The sequence below is a fragment of the Saccopteryx bilineata genome, chromosome 2 (genome assembly GCF_036850765.1).
Source record: "Saccopteryx bilineata isolate mSacBil1 chromosome 2, mSacBil1_pri_phased_curated, whole genome shotgun sequence".
NCBI classification, from domain to species: Eukaryota; Metazoa; Chordata; class Mammalia; order Chiroptera; family Emballonuridae; genus Saccopteryx; species Saccopteryx bilineata.
Genome location: NC_089491.1, coordinates 335,275,616 through 335,298,409, shown reverse-complemented (window position 1 = coordinate 335,298,409; position 22,794 = coordinate 335,275,616). Strand labels below are relative to the sequence as shown.

The 22,794-nt window shown below is 39.9% G+C and overlaps 1 protein-coding gene and 1 long non-coding RNA gene across 4 annotated transcripts in view; one reads left to right on the top strand and one right to left on the bottom strand.

The window, feature by feature from the left end:
* The window catches only part of LOC136326420 (uncharacterized), a 115,764-nt gene extending 113,497 nt beyond the window's left edge, over window positions 1-2,267 (top strand). The window contains exon 4 of the long non-coding RNA XR_010729445.1: window positions 2,012-2,267. This is a non-coding gene — a long non-coding RNA (uncharacterized lncRNA). The remainder of the gene's footprint in view (window positions 1-2,011) is intronic.
* MKLN1 (muskelin 1) overlaps window positions 1-22,794 on the bottom strand; it is a 328,173-nt gene that overhangs the window by 267,990 nt on the left and 37,389 nt on the right. The gene's annotated exons all lie outside the window — the stretch shown is intronic.

Here is a 22,794-nt window from a genome sequence, read left to right as displayed (position 1 = left end):
TATACAGTACATAATAAGTGCCAAACAATGTCCTGAACTCTTCAAATATGTTAAAAAGAAACAATGGACCCAAAATGGAGTCCCTTGTGGTAAGCTCCACCAAGACCTAATACCTAACCTAACTGAGGTTGTGGCTTCAACCACAAATGGAATTTTAAAGCAATCAATCTAGGATTTCCCAGACAGCACTAGTGAGGTAATCTGCTTGATAAGACCCCTGCCTTCCATTAAAGGAAGGTGTCCTTGCCTCCTTTTAATTTTCTTGCCCTGTCCCATTTCTGCCTATAAAAAGCCATTCGTTTTGTCCAGTGCATTGGAATATCTTTCTCTTTACTAGATGGGATGCACCCTGATTCATAAATCATTCAACAAAGTCAATTAGGTCTTGACATTTACTTGGTTATATTTTTGTTCTTCAACACATGGCTACACTCATTTATTCCACTTAACAACTTCATGGGGAGCTGGTAGAAATATCCCTGTTTCACATTTGGGGAATCAGACTTGGAGAATTTTTACGTAACTTGCCTACAGTCACACAGATGACAGAGCTGGTTCCCGAGCCCATTGGGCTCCTAATCACCGGATGAAAGGAAAGCCGAGTGACTCATCAGAAATCCATTGCCACTCCTGGAAAAGTAATTCAAAGGACGCATCTTTGAAGACATGGGTGATCTGGTGGTAGTGGTTATGTGCTTGGGTTTAGGAGTCCAGAATTGTGTTCACATTTGTACTCAGGTGCTCACTGTAAGTCAGGGGTCCCCAAACTACGGCCCGCAGGCTGCATGCGGTCCCCTGAGGCCATTTATCCGGCCCCATCCGCACTTCTGGAAGGGGCACCTCTTTCATTGGTGGTCAGTGAGAGGAGCATAATTCCCATTGAAATACTGGTCAGTTTGTTGATTTAAATTTACTTGTTCTTTATTTTAAATATTGTATTTGTTCCCATTTTGTTTTCTTACTTTAAAATAAGATATGTGCAGTGTGCATAGGGATTTGTTCATAGTTTTTTTTATAGTCCGGCCCTCCAACGGTCTGAGGGACAGTGAACTGGCCCCCTGTGTAAAAAGTTTGGGGACCCCTGCTGTAAGTGATCCGTGGTGGTAGTGGTGGGGTTGACAGCGCTTCCAAAGGGCACCCTCATGTTTACTCAGAGGACAGTATGGTTGCATTCTGAACTCTAAGCTGATTTCTCCCACTGCCCTCTCCCCCTCTCGGGTGGGCGTGCATTGATGCTTGAGGTGTGACTCCAGCACAACAGCCAGCATGACTGCTGTTGAGACCCTTTTCTGGTGGCCAACGGGATTATCCAACAGCTCCATCCATGTTGGCCCATTCCAATGGACACTTCAGTAAATTAGCATTTTTAAGAATTCAACATAGGAATGTCCATAATGCTGGTGAACCTGGCCAGCCTTGTGCATTTTTTTTTCTCAAGGATTGCTGCCAGTCACTCCCTGATGGCTTTGGAAGTTCCCATGGGGCCTCCCAGGAAATATGCCACTCAGTAGGAAAGACACAGGAAGAGAGACTGATTGGCCTTCAGCTGTCTCTGAGGGCAGGCCTGCTCTGCTGAAAAAGAAAGAACACATATTTCCAATAGAATTTTGCTTCCGAAACAAACGGGTTTGGGAAGTTTTCGGTTTGAGCGTTAGGACATCAGAAAATACAAGTGATCACTGAGTCCCTGCAGACCCTCTAAGTCATGGTCCCTCTGAGTGTAGAACAAATGGGCACATTCTCCTGCCTCCAGATAGTGTTCAAAAAACTGGACTGGACTTTCACGGGGATGTCAAGTACAGTGTAGGTAGTAGAGTCGATAAATTATAATAACTGTGTATGATGTCAGATGGGTTCAAGACTTATTGGGGCAATCGCTTTGTAAGTTTTCCAAAGGTCCAATCATTATGCTATACACCTACAACTAATATAATATTGTGTGCCAACTGTGATTGAAAAATAAAGAAAAAGTTTAATTGGAACTTTCCCCTTTTACTCCTTTTGCAATTAGGTAAATAGAAGAATACAAAAAGAAGATATGCTTGGTGGCCTCCATGGAAGACTTGAAGGACCGAACAAAGATGGGCCAGAGCTAGGACTAGCTCCCACCAGCTTCCTGTTCTCAGTCTGAGGCACAACTGAGTCCAATACGAATTTGACGATTCAAGAATCCGTTCTTGCAAGCAATCGTGCGTCGCTGCAGAGCTATGCGAGATTGTACCTGCAAGTGCATGATGAGGTATAAGAAGTCACTGTTTTGCCCTTTCTCTTCTGCAGGCTTTCCTCCTGGTCAGTAATTAATCCTGGGCCTTTTCCAGGAGAACACTGGTGACCTGGCTGGAATATTTGAGAAACATCCAGTTGACCAGTCTTCTTGGGTACTGACAAATATTTGTCAGGGCTTGGGTAGAATTTATAACACCTTATTTGCCAAGTAATCCAAATGTTATTGTATTTATAGCCCGTGTCATACAGTTTAACACTTACTAATTCTCTGCTTGTTTCCATTATGTAAAACTTGCATTTTTCTCATCTAGATCATAAACTTGCTGGGCAGGAATGATGTCTTTTTTTTTTTTTTTTGAATCCTCCACAGACTAAGTAGAATGGAGGAGCACAGTACTGGGTGGGGGAAGGGAAATGACCACAGGACAGTGTCTGAAGACCTGGGTAGTTTCTGAGCCCCCTGCCCACTGCAGCTAGGAGTAAGGCCATCAGGAAGCATGTAAGTTTCTGAGATGCAATTTCCTCATCTTCAGTTTGCCCTATTTATCTCACTGGTTTGTTGGAAGAATCAAATAAGATAACATACGTAAAAGTATTTTGTAAACCAATATTTGCAAACTACCTAAATGTAAGACATCTTCAGCAGAGGCGCTTAGTAAGTATCTGATTGATTTTTTAATGATAAATGATTGTATTTCCCTTTCTCCTTCACATTCAGTTCCTTTCGGGGTTCTGTTTCTCAGGATTTAATTTTATCTGAGTGGCACAGCCACTCCACATCTTCCTGACACTGTGTGACATGTTCCCTAGTGCATTTTACCCCACAGTACTTTAAAGTTAGGTTGAAATCTAAGCAAACCAAACAAAAGTCACAAAGCGTGCCATGGTCACATCTTTCAAGCAAGGACTCCTTGAGATCAATGCACTGTCATCAACTAGAGTTTCAGGGTCTTTCCTCTGCTACATTAACCTACTGCAATGGTACCCTAGGCAGGGATTAAGCATATTTCTAAATTCTAGCACATCTTGGACACATGAGAGTGGTACATCATTGCTCTTAGCTCAGGCCAGCCAAGAAGAAATGAAAGATGTGGCACCCTATGCAGGAAATTTTACAAAGAAATGACCCTATGAAACAGATTTTAAAAATGATTCATCTGTTTATAGTCTTAATATTCCATTTGGGCTTAACAAAGAAAACTGTCTCCCTGTAGTAACAGAATTCTGTCTGATACATTGGAAAACTCTTTCAAACGTGGTCCTTCCTCAAAATGCTTCTGGAAGATACTGAGTTTAGTCTCAGGGTTTTTTGTTCTTTGTTTTTTTCTCATTTAACTAGGGAGAAAAAGTGGAAACACTACAATATAAAATAAATTGCATATTCTAGAGATTGGCTCATATAGATTTCTGATTCCCCATCTAATACTCTGAGCTCAAATAACATGAAAGTAACAATAAGTAGAGATCTGATAACTCATTTCTGATAAGTATCGTCATCTCTGGCTGAGATTTTTCAATTTTAGTATTTTCAGTGAATTCATGAAAGCTATATGATTCTATTTTTCCCCCTGAGTTCAATCATAGAGTGTCAACTACAGGACTTACATACAGGGTTGAAGCGTTTTGTCAACATAGCGAGGCCAACCCAGAGTTGAACTCCATTGATGAGGATATTAATGATGCTGTTTTTATGAGGTTTTATTCTTTTCCAGAATTAACCAATCCAGAATAACTTTCTGAAACCTCATTTATTTTATTTTTCAAACTCTGTATGATGGAAAATTTCAAACATATACCCAAAGACAGAAAGCACAGTAAAAATGGACCCAACTTCCATCTTAATGAACCCATCATCCAGATTCAACATATGGCCAATCTTGTAAAGCCTCATTTTTAATAGCTATTAGTAGCCAGTATAAATTAAATGCATACTACATGCCAATACCTTTTAATGTTCAAACCTGATTACATGCTTTTTCATATATATTTTCCTAAAATGATTAGATTCATCAGACACTTTCCTTTCTCACTCTCAAACCTCCTTCACTTCTCCCAGGGCAGAAGTGAGGCCAGCCCCGTTTAGAGTCAACATTAGAGAGAAAATAGCTAACAAAGGAGAAGTGGTAGATTTAAATTTTATTAATGATTCTTTTCTTATGACACCATGCCTTGCTCTCTCTGCTTAAGACATTTCAAGAAAACAGTAGTGATGAGGGAGGTGCTCCCAACAAAAGAATTGATTCTTTGTCTCTTTGCCCCCATAATGTATGGCGAGTGGCAGATACTGGGAGGGATCACTCTATACTTGATGTTAAAGGGAGAGAGAGAGAGAGCCCCGGGGACAAATATGACAACCCAAAAGTTTCAAGGGATAGAGTTTCTTGCATGTAATAGGTTCTTTATTTGATTTGTTTTACACACACATACACACACACACACACACACACACACACATGGGAGGCAGAAACAGACTCCCAGATGTGCCCCAATCGGGATCCACCTGGCAAGCCCACTAGGGGGTGATGTTCTGCCCATCTGGGGTGTTGCTCCATTGCTCAGCAACTGAGCTCTTCTTAGCACCTGAGGCGGAGGCCACAGAGCCATCCTCAGTGCCTGGAGTCAACTCACTTCAATCAAGCCATAGCTGCAGGAGGGGAAGAGAAAGATAGAGAGAGAGAGAGAGAGAAGCTAGAGGGGGAGGGGTAGAGAAGTAGATGGGCACTTTTCCTGTTTGCTCTGACAGGGAACCAAACCCAGGACATTCTCACAGCGGGCCAACGCTCTACCACTGAGCCAATATTTTACATATGTTAATAAATAAATCTACAAAGTACAAATAGTATAAATTATGGAATTATTATTCAAAGATTTATCCAAATGTGTTATCAAATTGTAACCAAATCATACCCATAGGAAATCTAAAATAATAATTAAAGTTTTAAAAAAGAAGGACATTAAAATGATGGAGTTGGGCAGAAGTTATATGGCTTCAACATAGCTTTGATTTCTTCTTTATATTGTTCCCCATTGGAAAACCCCCCCCAGAATTTCTACCTACATGGTAACCCTTGTACCAATCATTTAATTATAGGAATCTTAATTGCTCCTGGGAATAAGTATACTGCTGTGGCATGTAGTGGAAGGTTTAATTTGAAGACAGACAAGAGATAAAAGGCTTCTTTCAGAAGTAATATAATCATGTACATGTAAAAGAATCAAAAAAGGCTTAATAATTTCACCAAGTAATCTACAGCTAAATTTCACATGCGAGTTCCTTACTGAACTATACCAAACTTTGTAGAACTCAAGCCTCCCAGGGTAAAAAGGTTTTAAAACTGCTTTTAAAACAAATGCAATGGGGATAACAAGCCACACAATGCACTGCAGTATTATTTTTTGTTATTACCTGCTTTATCACCTCCAGTAACTTTGTTTGCATTAGAGAATGAAAACTTATTGTAACCCATTCCCATGTGGATTTCTAAAAAAAATTGATTTCAGAGAGAGAGGAAGAGACACGGAGAGAGAGAGAGAGAGGAACACTGATTTATTGTTTCATTTATTTATGCATTCATTAGTTGATTCTTGTATATGCCCTGACCAGGAATTGAACCAACAACTATACCTATTGGGACAATGCTCTAACCCAGTGGTCCCCAACCCCTGGGCCAGGGACCGGTATCGGTCCGTGGGCCATTTGGTACCAGTCCACAGAGAAAGAATAAATAACTCACATTATTTCCGTTTTATTTATATTTAAGTCTGAACGATGTTTTATTTTAAAAAAATGACCAGATTTCCCCTGTTACATCCATCTAAGACTCACTCTTGATGCTTGTCTCAGTCACATGATACATTTATCTGTCCCACCCTAAAGGCCGGTCTGTAAAAATATTTTCTGACATTAAACTGGTCCGTGGCCCAAAAAAGGTTGGGGACCACTGCTCTAACCAACTGAGCTACCAGGCCAGCGTCCCTATGTGGACGTTTAGAATCTAGGAAAATAGCTTTACTTTTTATCTTCAATAGTAAGATTCAGAAGGGAATCAGGAGGGGCTGCACCGAGGATTGGTGCTCAGTGAAACCTGAGCTCATGTCCAGCTCTGCTTAGGAGTATGTTGCTGCCTATGTGTGATGTTGAAGGAAGTGAGGAATACAAAATTCTTTATTATGTGGTGCCAAAGACCTTACTTCACCACTGAAGGACTAAATTGCCCTTCTTCCTCAGCACATTCCCAATGAATCTATGAGATCCAGGTTATTTGAGTCAGAAAAGGACCACTGATTTCTTTACGAGATATAAGCACTTCATAGGAAAACTTCAACTTAACAGAATGGAAAATAACTTTTTAAAAAGGACCAACGCAGTAAACTTAAGGAAAGAAGGGAAAAAGGAAACAACAATGAAATATAAAAATCAGTAAAGAAATAAAATGGAATATAATAGCAATAAATATATCAGTTATCATTATATGTTTGAATGAATTGAATTTCTCTTTCAAAAGACAAACTTTCAGATTGGGCTAAAAAAGCAAAATTAAGCTATGTATAAGAAATTCTCCTCAAATAAAGTGACAAAGTTTGAAAAGAAATGATTGGGCAGATACGTGTCAGGCAAATACAAAAGCAGGAAAGGCAATGTTAATACCAAATTTACGGCCAAAAGTAGTAAATAAGAACAGGAAGATGTAATATTTAAAGGAACTGTGACAGAAATTGCTAGATGACTATGCAATGCCCATTCCTCTTTGTCCTTGCTAACAAAACCTCAATTTAATTTGGCACAGCAATATGTCCAAATAAAAAGAAATTATTATTTTTTTATCCTCTCTTATAATTAGGGACAGAGAGTAAGTTGTAAACAGTGTAGTGGCCAGGGCTTGCTGAAGTCTAATGCAGCTGGAAACTACTTCTTTTTGCCTTCCTTTTTTCCTCCTTTATGACTGGAATGTATATGTGATGGCTGGTGCTGCAGAAGCCACATTGCAACTATAACTTGGAGAATCTATACCACTCAGAAAAGGCGGCAGAACAGAAGGCAAATGGGGTTTGCATTCCGGATGACCGCTCTACCGGTCCTGAACTTCTTACCAATACACATATCTTATGTTTGGAAACAAAAGGCATATCTATTTATATAAGCCACTGTTATTTGAGTATCATTTTATATACAGTATAGCCAGCTCAGTTTCCTGTGATACAGGTACAAACATGAAAAAAATATAGTTGTCAGCTATTATGCACTAAAAAAAGAAGACACACCAAAAAATCAAAACCACTAGAAAGACAAATAGAATTTGATGAAATGATAACCATAGTAGTAGATTTTAATATATCTCTTTCAGAATTTACTAGAATATAAAGGCAAAAACAAGCAAGAATATAGAAAACTAGGATAATATAACCTATAAGCCTGTTATTATACATGTAGGTATATCTGAGTATATATGTATGATTAGCATACAGTATAAAACCTGTAAATTTATACCTCACAGAAAGAGAATATGAGATCTTTTTCTTTTTCTTTTTCTTTCTTTTCTTATTCTTTTTTTTTTTTTTAGAAGAGGGACAGATAGGAAGGAAGAGATACGAGAAGCATCAACTCATAGTTGTGGCACTTTGGTTGTTCATTGATTGCTTTCTCATATGTGCCTTGATGGGGGGCGGGGTGCTCCAGCTGAGCCAGTGATCCTTTGCTCAAGCAGTGATCTTGAGCTTCAAACTAGTGACCTTTGGCCTCAAGCCAGCAACAATGGTCAAGACATAACCATGGGGTCATGTCTATGATCCTACGCTCAAGCCAGAGACCTTGCACTCAAACTGGTGAGCCTGCACTCAAGCCAGATGAGTCTGTGCTCAAGCCAGTGACCTTGGGATTTTGAACCTAGGTACTTAGCATCCTAGGACAACACTTTATCCACTACATCACTGCCTGGTCAGGTTATGCAATCTTTTTTATATGTGTATGGAAGATTTATAAAATCAATGATATACTTGGCCATAACAGATGAAAGCATATTGTAGTAAAGGGTACCGAAAAATAGTGATGGAACCAGATATTCTGTTCTACAGATTGCTGGCACAGTGACTTTGGGCAAGTTACTTAATCTTGTGCTTTGTTTCTTTATAGAGTAGGGATCATAACAGCTGTAATTTCTTATATAATTATTATTATGCCTCCTTGCTTAGCGTTATCCATCTATCTACATAAAGTTTCTTGTGCCACATGTAATTAACTCCAGGTGGAGGGGCCAGGCCATCGGATGGCTGTCACTGTTTTACAGTCAGAGGGTCAGCCACAAGACAGAAGGTGAACATTGCTCCAATTGGCCTCAACTGAACAGTCAACACGACACTGTCCAGCACAGGATTCAGGAGCACCAAAAGAATGTTAAATGGATGAATTGTTACTTGCAGGAAACGAAACAGGAACCATGTTTCCAATTATTCTTCATTGCAGACAACAACGGGCTGTTCCCGTTGGCTGGCACAGTGGCTGAATGGGGAACGCTATTGAGTAAACTCTGCTGAAAAAGGATGAACGTGGGCCAGCGAATTTTTTTGACACAGTCCCAGCTTTATTTTTGCTTATTGCTGGCCAGCTACAACAAGGGACATCAGGAAACAATTGACAAAAACTTTGTATAGAAGGCTCAAAGAACAAGAAGTCTCTATATCCCTCCTCCCACAAATATAAACTTCTTGTACCAATGAGAATCATCTGTGACATAAGACTAGAACCTCAAATTTAGCTGTTGGTTAGAAAAAGAAAAAAATATAAATCTTTTTTTTTAAAAAGCCCGTAAAATGAAGCATTTTTAATATCACAAAAGCAAAATATTGAAGTAATTAAATTATTTGAAAATAAAGGATAGTATTTTTATGATCAAGTTCTTTAATTATATAAATATGTGACAAGAATACGATTAATTTTATATTTCAAATTATTTCACACAGATTATAAATACATAGGTTATGTTATAATTTAAACATAGTCATATGTTTCTATTTTAATAAAATTAAATTTAATACAAATGTTAGATATATAAAAACTTCAAAAGTTTTACCCCTGAACTTAGAAGGGAAGCAGAACTGAAAGGAAGATAGTAAATTTCCCAACTCATTTTAGGTCACAAACTATTGATAAACGAACTGATTTCCACAGGGAATGAATGCAGTATTTGTTCCTTTGCTTTGGGGGATATTTATGTTTTTGCATATTTTTGTGTGTTTCATCTCAAATATGTTGATGTACAAATAGATAAACTGAGGGTGGTTGTTATTATTTTTTTGTCTAAAATATTTCCTAACTCTCTAGATGTTCCTAATTTATCTTAGCTTTATCTTAGCATATCCGTTCCCCACCAGCCTCTACTCCTTCCTCTCTTTTGTGCAACTGCAAAATCAAATCTCATCCTTCTGCTTAGAATAACCTTCTCAATAATTTCTGCACTCATAAATATCCTTTTTCAGCCTTTGCGCAAGTTGTTGTTATCCGTAGAAGCTCCATCTTTTTTCTATGTGTACGGGAACATCAAACTTAAAAAGATTTTCCATCTGTGAGGTTTCAGACTGTCCTAGGTACAGTTCAAATAATGTATTGCTTCCCAAATAAAGATACATATGGGGTGCCCATCCATCAGAAAGGAAGATAGGGCTGGGGAGGAAAGACAAAGAGAGAGAATGGAAAGAAAGGAAAGAGGCAGAGAAAAGACTTCCCTTGTCTAAACTGTATTAAAAGCCAAGATGTTGTAACCCTATTGATTAGCACAATGCTATCAGGACTCCTTGATTTTTAAAAATTCAACTTGGCAGATAGTAGTACATATTTGCTGAATTAAATTGATAAAACTGATGTTAAGAATTACATTAAAATGATTAGAAGGTTTTTCTGTTTGTTCTGGTATAGAAGATTTTTTAAAAGGATTTTTAAAAAGAATTATTATTCCTAAATTGTCTTGCTAAAATGTGTGAGCCTGTCTAATCGCATAAGGCACAGGATCATCTTTCATTCCTGCCTCTTCCCAACACGCAGAGGTCAGATGCCTTGAGCTGCCCTCATTCTCGTGATGGGAAGAGATGCCACAGAGCAATTTTAAAGGATAAAGAAGGATTAAGAAGAACAGAGAAGGTGTTCTGAGGCAAATGCAACATATGAAATGGGGAATCACTTTTTCCACATAATTTGTGAAGCTTTTTCGAATCTTTCCTGTCCCATTATCTGTTTTCTCTTCACCAGGCAGGAAAACTCAGCGTTGCCTATGAAGAATTTCATCTGCCCCACTGAGTAAAGGGCAACAGAGTGGGGTGAGGGTCATCAAGGGGAAAAAAGGATTGAAAGTCTTTAACGTTTGAAGAGGGAAAGTTAAAACTGCCACCTAAATTTAATTGTCAGTTTCTTCTTTAAGCATCACTTCTGCTTACAAAGATAATTTGCAGTAGATGATGATTGTGGAGGGTTTTTTCTTTTCTTTTTTACAAACCTAATTCAATTATCACACTGGGACTCTCATGTGTCCCTCTTCCACTTTTTGGTCAATAAAAAAAAAATCCATCTCACCCAAAATCCAATCATTTAAAATGAGTCACAATGCATGACTCAAGATTCAACTAACTACAGTATTTTTCCTCACATTAGATTGTTCTCTTTGAGATTGGCTTGTAGGAGTGTTGCATCCCCACTCCCTAGGTAGCTATAGATTTTTGTTATACTGTTTTGTATGAATATGTGTGTGTTTACAACTAAAACATAATGTGTATATACATGTGATAGTTGAACAGTGCTATAATTCTAAACACAAATTTAAAGATAATATCGACTCGCCAGTTTACCCAAGGAAAGGCTAAATTAAATAAAACAAATCCCATAGTATAAGAATGCATCTGATTTTTGTCTTTAAAATCAAGTAATTTTTACTCAAATTTAACAAATTTGACTTAGTCATTTCTCTTATGCTAAGGATCAAAATCTTCCTTGTGCATTTGAATTATTTATCATAGATGTCAAACATTATGCAAAGATTTATGGTGAAATTAATACTGTGGATCAAGTGTAAGCGGCTTCTCCCCACTTGAATTTGACAGCATTTCTATCTTTCTGTGGTTACTGAAAATTCTAGCAACAGGTTTGCATAGTCAGAGCCTTTCCTTTTTAAAAAAGAATTTTAATTTATTGATTGATTTGAGAGAGAGAGAAACATTGATTTGTTTTTCCACTTATTTATGTATTCATTGGTTGTTTCTTGTGCACTGACCAGGGATCGAACCCACGACCTTGGTATATCAGAACAACACTCTAACCATCTGTTACCCAGCCAGGGCCCAGAGCCTTTCTTGCTGCAGTTACTATAGGAGACATTTCCATGGGCTTCTTGGTATGCCAGATAGGTAGACTTTAGTTCATATTATCTAACTTTAGTTTATCTTTGTGTATGCTCACAAACAAATTAATCCTAGTGCAGCTAGATTAATCAACCCTGAACTAAATCTTCCAGTGGCTCATCAATGCTCTGGTCACAGGTGAAGGGCTCACACTCCCTGGTCTTGCACACACAGCCTTTCTCCATCTGGCCCCATCGACACTCCTCCTCCATCCCTCTTGTGCTGGCCCCACACTTCTGGCCGCTCACTCCCGGTACCTTTCTTCCTTGGGGCATTGACTCAAGCTCTTCTCACCTGGAAAATCTTCTTTCTTTTGCTCTACAAACCCCAAACTACTCATCTTTTTTGTAAATTTTGTATTTTTTTTAATTCTACAAAACTATGCATGACTACATAATATTTGGAGAAACATTCAAACGCTATAGAAGTTTATGGACAGTAAAACTGGAAGTCCCTATGCATTCTAGCCCTGCCCTGCTCTCCCCCATCACCTGTTGACTACACACCCCCCTCCTCCCAATTTGCTAACTATCCTTCCAATTCTTTCTCTCTGCATTTAATATACACATACAGTTTTTGTTTACTTCATTTTTAGGTAAGTGGGGTTAACTATACACTCTGCTCTGTGACTAGCTTCCTCCTATTCAAGACCTATATTAAATTTTCTCTCTCCCTGAAGGACCCCCAAACACTGCTTTGTTTTTTTTTAACATTTTTTTCTAATTTTATTTATTCATTTTAGAGAGGAGAGAGAAAGGGAGAGAGAGAGACAGAGAGAGAAGGGGAGGAGCAGGAAGCATCAACTCCCATATGTGCCTTGACCAGGCAAGCCCAGGGTTTCGAACCGGCGACCTCAGCATTTCCAGGTTGACGCTTTATCCACTGCGCCACCACAGGTCAGGCCAAACACTGCTTTAGAATCTAATGAAATGCTTCTTGGCCCTGGCCAGTGGCTCAGTGAATACAGCATCAGGCCCAGTGTATGGACATCCTGAGTTCGATTCCCAGTCAGGGCACACAGAAGAAGCAACCATCTGCTTCTCCACCCCACCTCTCCCCCTCTTGCAACCAGTGGCTTTATTGATTCAAGCATGGCTCCAGGCACTGAGGATTGCTCCTTTGGAGCACATCAGCCTCCTGCACTTAAAATAGCTCAGTGCTTGAGCATCAGCCCCAGATGGGATTGCAAGGTAGAACTTGGTTGGGGCGCATGCAGGAGTCTACCTACCTCACTATCTACCCTTCTCTCAGATAAAATAAATAAGTAAATAAATAATGAAATACTTCCTCCCCCATTACCCTGTCTTTAACTTCTAACTCTTGGTATCCATAGTACCCTATTTGCTTCTAACCCATATTTTCTATATCATTGGATTGTTTGATGTTTTTATGTGTTAGTGTCTTATTACTGGAGTGTGAAGTCTTGGAAGGCAGGAACGTATCCTTCTCTTTTGTGGTGGTAAGAACTGGATTATGCACAAAGTAGGTATTCACAACTATTTAACAGAGTGAAGTGAGCTTCAGATTCCCGTTTCCCAATCTAAGGTGGCAAAGCACCACTTAAATAGAGAGAAAAATAAAAATGTGCTACATGGAAGCACTTTAGAGTTTTCATAGCCTCTCCTAAGAATGCTTCCAATCTGTTCTACCTGGTGGATGAGCAGGTTTCTCTGCATCAATTGAGAAGTGCAGCAACTTTGTGCAAAGTCACAAACTCCAGGCAAAGCTCTTCTCAGACCTCCCAGACCAAGGACAGCTCCACCAGCAAAACAGCCCTCAGAGATGAAAGCATGCTAATACAGCGAAGGGAAGTTTATAGTGCAGGGTGATGGAGGAAAGGATTGTGAGGGAATTACAGTCTATTCATGGGAAACACATCCTTTCAGAATTTTTAGATCTAAAATCTCAACTCTCACTGAACTACTTTTCCAGTGGAATTACTCACTGGCCTAACAGCCACAGAAATTCAGAAAGCCTTTCAGTTTTCCTTTTAGCATAAAAGCTGTATAGTTGAACTTGACATTCTTTTTTTTTTTTTTTTTTTTTTTTTGCATTTTTCTTAAGCTGGAAACAGGGAGAGACAGTCAGACAGACTCCCGCATGCGCCCGACCGGGATCCACCCGGCACGCCCACCAGGGGGCGAAGCTCTGCCCACCAGGGGGCGATGCTCTGCCCATCCTGGGCGTCGCCATGTTGCGACCCTCCTGGGTGTCGCCATGTTGCGACCAGAGCCACTCTAGCGCCTGGGGCAGAGGCCACAGAGCCATCCCCAGCGCCCGGGCCATCTTTGCTCCAATGGAGCCTTGGCTGCGGGAGGGGAAGAGAGAGACAGAGAGGAAGGAGTGGGGGTGGAGAAGCAAATGGGCGCTTCTCCTATGTGCCCTGGCCGGGAATCGAACCCAGGTCCTCCGCACGCTAGGCCGACGCTCTACTGCTGAGCCAACCGGCCAGGCCTTTTTTTTTTAAAGCGTTATTTTCTCAGATCACAGAAAAGATGAAACAACCAATAGAACAACTTGTATTGAACAAGTTACTTAATACTTCCATGCCTCGGTTTCTTCATCCATAAAATAGGTATAACAGTAGTGCCTACTCTACTGGGTTCTGATCATTAAAATCGGATAATCAGGTGCAGTCTATAACAAAGTCTGGTTCACAGTAAGTTCTCAAAAATGTTAGCTATGATGAGGATGATTGTGTCATGGTTTCTCACATCTGTGTCAGGAGCTGAAAGGGTTTTCTACATGGAACTTCAGTCAAAGAAGGCAGACAAGAAAGAATACTGTTGAGCTGTGATAATGATAAACATTATGATTGATACTTCTTAGAAAAATATACTTAATTCCTTCAATCACATTGCAACAAATTTACTTAGAATCTTTACTAAACTGACTGTTGCTTGAAATAAATGGGCTATTAAATGAAAAATCTCTTTTCATTAGACATTTCCTCTGAAATAGTGTTACTCATAACTGGGTTTTACATTCCTTTTGACATTTTACATGTCTTCTATTAATAGTCTCAGTTCTTAAGTCCAAATAACCCATTGAAAGAATCTAATTTTATATTTAATAACTGAGGGTTTTATTTTATCAAAAAAGTTGCTGTTGTTCCCAAAAGAGCTAAGTCCTTCAACTGAGGCTACTAATCAAAACAAATAAAATTATTTTAGTTAAGGGCTAAATGTTTAGAATGCTACAGATAACCAAGATGGTTTAAATACTTCAAATTGCTAATTTTAGAATCTCAAATAGTTACTTTAAAAATGTTTTATTTATTGACCTTAGGGAGAGAGAGAGAGAAATATCTATTTTTTTTATTCCACTTATTTATGCATTTATTGGTTGGTTCTTATAAATGCCCTGACCAAGAATTGAACCCACAACCTTGGCATGCCAGGACAATGCTCTAAGCAGCTGAGCTACCTGGCCAGGGCCTTCAGTAGTTATTAAGACACTGTGGACACACAGAGAGAAAACCTGAAACAATTAATTGGTTAATTCAGACACAAAGACACTTGACATCAACTGGTTGAGAGTTTTAGGTTGAATTATTCAGTTATTCCATTGTTTGCTTTGCCTGAGCAATGTCTGTACAGAAGTGGGCAAAAGTCAGTTTACAAGTTGTAATAAAAATAAATAATACAATAATTAAAAAAACACAGGAATAAACTCTGTGTTTCACATACTCACAACTGTAAGCCTACTTTTGCCTATGCCTGTATAATAAATTAGCTTCAGCTACTTCTATAGTGAATGTGTGCTCATTAATGTACAGGCTAAGGGCATAGGAGCTGAAGTCAGAAGATGAGAGTTTAAATTCCAATTTGGTAACTTGGACAAATTGTTTGACTTCTCCAAGCCCTGGTTTCCTCATCCCTCAAATGTGAGTATCACATATTTTGCTGGCTTGTAAAGATAGAATGAGGTAATATACCTATAAAGAGAGCTTACTTGACAGTTGGTAGATGTTGTATTATTTCTTTTGTATTTTTTTAACCATTCAGTTTTTTAAATTAATTTTAATGGGGTGACATTGATAAATCAGGGTACATATGTTCAGAGAAAACATCTCTAGGTTATTTTGACATTGGATTATGCTGCATTCCCATCACCCAAAGTCCAATTGTCTTCCGTCACCTTCTAACTGGTTTTCTTTGTGCCCTCCCCCTCCCCCCAATGCCCTCCCATGTCTCTGAGTCTCATTTTTATGTACCACCTATGTATGGTAACCATTCAGTTTTAAATCCTTGATAATAAACAAGCACATACGAAATATATCAGACAATGATGAGCACTGTGGAGAAGAGCACAGTGGGAACCCTGAATGTCTGCCTGCGTGGGGAGGGGCAGCTAACACAAGGCCAACTGGAAGGGTAGAGACAGGGATGAGGTGGCTTAGCCTCAGTCCAGATGCGTCAACATTGTCAAGACGCAAAGGCAAGCTGTGCGCTCTCCACCATCGTGGTTCCGTGATTGTGACCATCTTAACCAGGAGGGCACAGCCCAAAATTATAGCGGCAAGAGAAGGAGAAGTCAGGGATGAGGTGGTGGGGGGTCTGTGACTCGAGGGACTCTGGATTGTCGCGCCACCAGTGTTGGTGGTCTTCAGTCCTAACTGTGGGTTCCATTGGCCTGGAAACCCACTCTTCTCATTGATAGGTGACAGTGCAGTCCAGAGGGTGAGTTGAGTTGTAGCAGCAGTTTCTTCTGATTATTAAAAAATATATATTATTAAAAAAATTTAAATTTATTGATTTTTAGAGAAGAGAGGAAGAGAGAGAGAGAGAGAGAGAGAGAAAAGGGGGGAGGAGGAAGATAGCATCAACTCCCAGATATGCCTTCACCAGGGAAGTCCAGGTTTTCAAACCAGCTACCTCAGCGTTCCAAGTCAATGCTTTATCCACTGTGCCACCACAGGTCAGGCCAAAAAATAGATATATTATTTAAACAAATAAAATAACCACATGACAGAAAGGATATAACCTAAATATAGGAAATCTAAACAATTTAGAAAAAAATAAACTACCTATGATCCCGTTAGCCTAATATATTTAATATCAGCATTTGGGTTAAATTTCCACCTTGTCTATTTTAATAGGTATATTTAAAGATAACGGAAATGATACTATATACAATTCTGGATCCTGTGCTTTTAAATGTAACATCTCATAAACATTTTTCCTATTGCTAACCAATTTTTCATAACTACCTTTTTAACAATGAATAACATATCATTAAGTAAATGAACAGTAAGTTGCTTAATTTAACTATCTCCTTTATATTGCTAGATGTTCAGAATCATTCTTTTTTCTTAATATTGAAAATACTGTATCAATTATACATTTTTCTATATATTTTCTTTACCATAGTTTAGATTATCTTCTCAGAATGGATTTTCAAAACATGAAAATGTTCTAGGACATCAACATTTCATGTCTCTTTGTATTTAGTTCCAAATTGCTTTTCAAAGGCATTATATCTATGTACAGTCCCAATAATGGTGTGCTGGAGTAGCAAACCTCATTGTGCCCTTGAAAACATCGGATGATTCCATTATTAAGCTTTACAGTTTCCGGACCATGATAATAAACAAGTAAATACATTGCATGTCAGGTAGTGATAAGCACAATGGTAAACAGCAAAGGGGGGAGCAGGAAGTGGCTGGGGGGAGGGGGTTGGTGACTGCTAACCCGGTGTATGTAGTATGACCAGGAAAGCCCTTTCTAGAAAGATGGCATTTGAGTAAGAGCTGAAAAAATGTAACGGTGTAAGGTATGAGAATTATATTTAAAAAGAAGGCTTCAGGTAGAGAATTCGCCAAGAGAGGGACTAAGGCAGAATCACGTTGGGCAGTCTCTTGGAGGGGCAGCATGAGGACCAGGTGGCTCCTGCCCTCTGAGTGGGGCACCAGGAAGGAGATGAGACCCAAGGGAAAGAGCAGGACATGGAAGGCTTTATCTGCCCCTGTAAGGATTTTTTAAAATTTTGATTGGGGTGAGAAGGCATTAAAAGGTGTTAGAAAAAGAGGAGTTAGGAATATGACTTGTGTTTAATAAGATGGGCTGATATGTTCTGAATAAGCTAATATGCCTCAAATCAAATTCAGCATCTTTCTGGTCAAAACCTTCTACATACTCAGCATCTCAAGTCTCTGACTTGTCAATGCTCAAAACCTCAGTTGTCACCAAGCCCTGTCAATTCTCCCTCCAAAATGTCTTTGTGTGGGCCTTCTCTATCCATCCCCATTGCCAGAACCCCACCGTAACAAGTTCTAATCGATCTCCACCCCCCTCTGTCTTTCTGCTCACCACTCGTACCTCTCAGAGCTGTCGGCGCTCAGCCTGGCCAAGCTGCTCATTCATGGGTCTGCCCTTTAATTCTGTTGCGCTCCCCCTTCCACCAACACAGGGTCCAAATTCCTCAGAGTGAAATTCAAGCTCTACCACAATCTGATTCCAATCTAGGGGCCAAAACTTATCACCTATCATTTTTCAGAATCAACTGTGCCTTCCTGTCTAACAAGTTTCCTAAACCAGCTCTGCACTTTCTTAATGTACACCTTTGCTTACATCATCTCCCCTTCCCAGTCTCTTTCCTTCTAGCCCCACCCAAAGACGCTACCCATACTGCTAGACCCACCCCAAGCATCATCTTCTTCACAACATCATCCTCCATCTCCCTGGCTGGAATTATACTTATCTCTTTCTGTGCTTGCATGAGTGCTATCCCATCACTCACACGTTCTGTGCCATATGATACCGCAGTTTTTTTTTGTTTTTTTTGGGGGGGGAAGGTTTGTATTTTTCTGAAGTTGGAAACGCGGAGGCAGTCAGACAGACTCTTACATGCACCTGACCGGGATCCACCCAGCATGCCCACCAGGGGCGATGCTTCACCCATCTGGGGCGTTGCTCTGTTGCAACCAGAGCCATTCTAGTGCCTGAGGCAGAGGCCATAGAGTCATCCTCAGTGCCCGGGCCAACTTTGCTCCAATGGAGCCTTGGCTGCGAGAGGGGAAGAGAGAGACAGAGAGGAAGGAGAGGGGGAGGGGTGGAGAAGCAGATGGGCACCTCTCCTGTGTGCCCTGGCTGGGAATCGAACCCAGGACTCCTGCATGCCAGGCTGACGCTCTACCACTGAGCCATCTGGCCAGGGCCTGATACCGCAGTTTTGTGAACAGGCTTTCTTTCCTTCTGAGTGATAAGTTCCTTGAGATCCCCATCTCATCCTAGAGCACTTACTACACTGCTTTGAACATCATCAGAATCCTCTAAGTATTTGTGAAACTTACATTCCCCAGGCAGGGCCTTGTTGCTAATTCGTTGTGGGAATACAATTAGAGTTCCAGGCATCTGAATCCCAGCGCCATCTACTTTTCCCAACACCATTCTGTCTTTCTGACTTCTTTCCATTGTCATCTCTCATCTGAAGCAAGTTTGGAACCGCTAAGGAATGTTAAGGAGGGATGACTAAGCAAGAAACGAATGCTGCAGGTTTTGTTTTCCATGTGGCTCTTTAAACTAAAGTGAAACTCACTGAGGGGCACTGAGATTTTGCCTCTGAATTTAAAAATAAAAATAGATAAGCATAGCACATACACATCTAGAAACTTTGTAGCTTCCTAGAGTTTGATTTTTGAGCTGCACTTGAACTTTTGGGAGTCAAGTTGCCATATTTCCTGGTAGTCTGTACATTTGTAGTCAGGAGAAAAAGAAAAAAAACCCAGTAAATATTGTGTGTGTGATTTTGCTTAATAGCTGTCAGCAACATTTCTAACCCTCTAATACTAGGAGAAGGCTTAAACATTTGGGATGAGGCCTTGAGGTCAAAATTCCCAATTATTCTTATTTGAAAAAATAGCTCAAGGAATTAGTGTTCTAAACTGGGCTTCTCCTTTGGTATTTGAAATTAAATTATAATCATGATACATGTTAAACATAAGTATAGATAAAATGAGAATAAGATTAAGTTATAGTATTTAAAATATAATAGCATTAATATGCATATGTGACAAGTCTTTGTGGGTGACGATACTGACATGACTGTGTTAAAATATATTTTTTTTACATTTATTTATTTATTTATTTGAGAGAGAGAGAGAGAGAGAGACATTGATTTGTTGTTCCACTTATCCATGTAATCATTGGTTGATTCTTATACGTGCCCCAACCAGGGATTAAGTCAGCAATCTTGGCACATTTGGATGATGCTCTAACCAACTGAGCTACCCAGCTGGGCCTAAAGCATATATTTGGGAAATGGTTTGAGGTAGTGGGGGGGAGAAAGGCAATGGAAAGATTCTTAATCTCCTATACAGCTTGCCTTCCTTCTGTTACAACTTTGACGAGGGCAGCATTGCTATGAAGAATGTTCTGTTGAGGTTTTTCACAAATTGAAGTAAAATGGGATGAAATTAAAGCCTTACATTTTACAGGATAAAAAAAAAAAGCACAAAACCAAAGCATTAATTCATCTCACTCTACTCTGTCTCACTCTTGAGTGTTACAGCAGCGACTGACCTGTGCATCTGACATGAATTGTAATACAGGATCAGAGAAATGAAAGTAACCTCTGAAGCTGTTTCATCGAACTTCTATCCTTGGCGAGTAAGCGCCTAGACCGTTAAAAAGAGTTAATATTTAAGAAACTTTCCCATAGGCAATTCTTTCCCAACTACAACCTAAATTCTACCTTACAGAATGACATGGATGATTTTTCTTGTTCTCTACAATGGAGACATGTAAACAGCTTTTAGCCATCACTAATGACCATAACCATTTCTCTGTCACAGGGATTGTATTTCTGGACTGTGGAGAGACAGCACAGAATGATGGGTAAGAATCCAGGCTTGGAGACAGACGGATTTGTGCTTAAGCCACAGATGTATGATCACGGGCAATTTATTTAAGCTCTCTAAGCCTCAATTTCCTCACCCATAATGTGGGAATGATAATACCGTTCAGCTGATCAAATTATTGTGAAGAATAGCCTAGAACAAGTGCTGTCCAATAGAAATATATAACGTGGCCCTGGTCGGTTGGCTCAGTGGTAGTGTCAACCTGCTGTGTGGAAGTCCTGTGTTCAATTCCTGGTCAGGGAACACAGGTAAAGCGCCCATCTGCTTCTCCTCCCTTCCTCCTCTCAAAATCACCTTGACTAAATGTTGGAAATCTTTCTTGCACAAAGTCAGGAACCCACATGCTACAGGCTGACCTGAGGCAGACCTGCCCCAAACCCAGTCCCTGTCCGATGACAGTAACAATGTCCGGGCTTATTGAAAGGACTAAAAACGTATTGCTCAGAAAACTGTTTGACCTGTAGTAAGTACTTTGTAAGTGTTTTATAAACAAAAATAAATCAATAATTAAAACTAATTAAAACGCCCCCCCCCCAGCATGCCAACTTGACTTGAACATGTTTTCCTTTTTTCTGGAACATTCTTTCTTTACAATAGTTCTGCTCTCCCCCTTCAGTACTTCGTTTAATTACCACCTCATCAACCCTGGTTATCCTACCCCTCCCCACCCCTTCGTTGCTTATTGCTGTCTATATCATTTATCACTTTTTAATATTTTAAGTGATTATTTGTTTGTGTATCTGGTTTGTGACTCATCGATTCCAACCAGAAGGCAGGGATCTTATCTGTCTGTTTGTACTCAACCCTAAGCACCTAGGACAGTGGCTGTCACAGAGAAGGCATCCCACTATGTTTTCTGAATAGACAGACAGCAGTTACTTCTGGGACCCAGTGGCCCTGGGGATAGGGATGGGAGAGAGATGTACCTTTCACTTAATACCCCTTTTGCACTATTTTATATTTTACCATGTCCTTGGGTTCTTTTCCCAACAAAGAAAAGTGAGAAACAAAATAATGGGATACGTGGACCTGTGGGTGAGGCCGGTAGCATAAAACAGTAAGCCCGCAGGAATCTGTGACCAGAGGAGGAGCTGGGAAGGAAGGCCACTTTTAGACTGTACCTGAAAGTGGAATGACCCCTCAGAGATGGCACGTGGCCCTGATCTTGAAGCACAGCATGTACACAGGTTAGCAAGAAGTCTTCATAAGGCTTCTTTTGTATTGTGCAATTTGTGCCCTGTGCCTATGGGTACAATGAGAAATTTTTCCATGGCAAAAAGCCTATTTCCAGGCACAGTAAACAGAAGTGTTTGCGTAGGGCTGTTTGCCCACTTCCACCACTGCAGCATGGACGGGCAGGTGGCCTCGGTGCCTGGGAGTCCTTGGGCAAGAACAGATGATCTGTGTCCACAGCCTTCCTGGATACAAGAGGCCTTCCTCATTCCCTAACACTCAGGACACCTGATAAAAAGGACAGGATCCCACAGAAGAGCACTGGACTGCACATGAATCGTTCTGTAAACTTATCCCGACTAGTTTGGAGGAAAACTCTGCTCTAAGTTGTCTTTGGGGTCCTCCGCCTCTCTTTTCAATATCTACCTTTCCTTCCCCTCTGCTCTTTCCTGTCAGAAGAATAGCTGATGAGTCACCAGCCCTCTGGATAATGTATTACCCCTTCTACAAGTTTTTGCCTTTAAAAAATGGCCAACAGGAAATAAATAATAATGATGATGTTGTTGATAACGGTAATAATGATGATGACAACCATAGCTGATGATAGCAGTTATTGTTTACTGAATTGACTGTGTGTCGGGTATTCTATTAAACACGGATATAATTTATGTTATGCAATCCTCCAATAATTTAATGAGGTAGATATTTTCAGACCCATATTATAGATGAGGAATGAAAAATCACATAGCAAATGGCAGATGAGGGGTTTCTAAGAACTGCTTCTAAAAGTTTTTGCTCTAGGGAATTGTATCATATTATTCAAATGAATGAACTTATAAGGTGGAAACTTTGACCTTGTAGAGAGGGAGTTTGGAAGAGGCAGACAATCATCACAGCAACCCTCAGTAGCCATGAAATTGACCACTGAGGCTTGAAACTTCAAAACAAAGCACTGTGTCTATGACTGCCTAAGTTCAATCCTGACTGACACTCGTGACATTACCTGGGGCAAGTCACATAACCTCTGTATGTTTGAGATTATTGCTGAATTCAGTAAGATAATGCCAATCAAGTATTTGCAATTGTGTGTGTGTGTGACATTCAGATGCTGTACATTTTAATTGAACAATTTATTTCTAGCTTCCAAATAACAG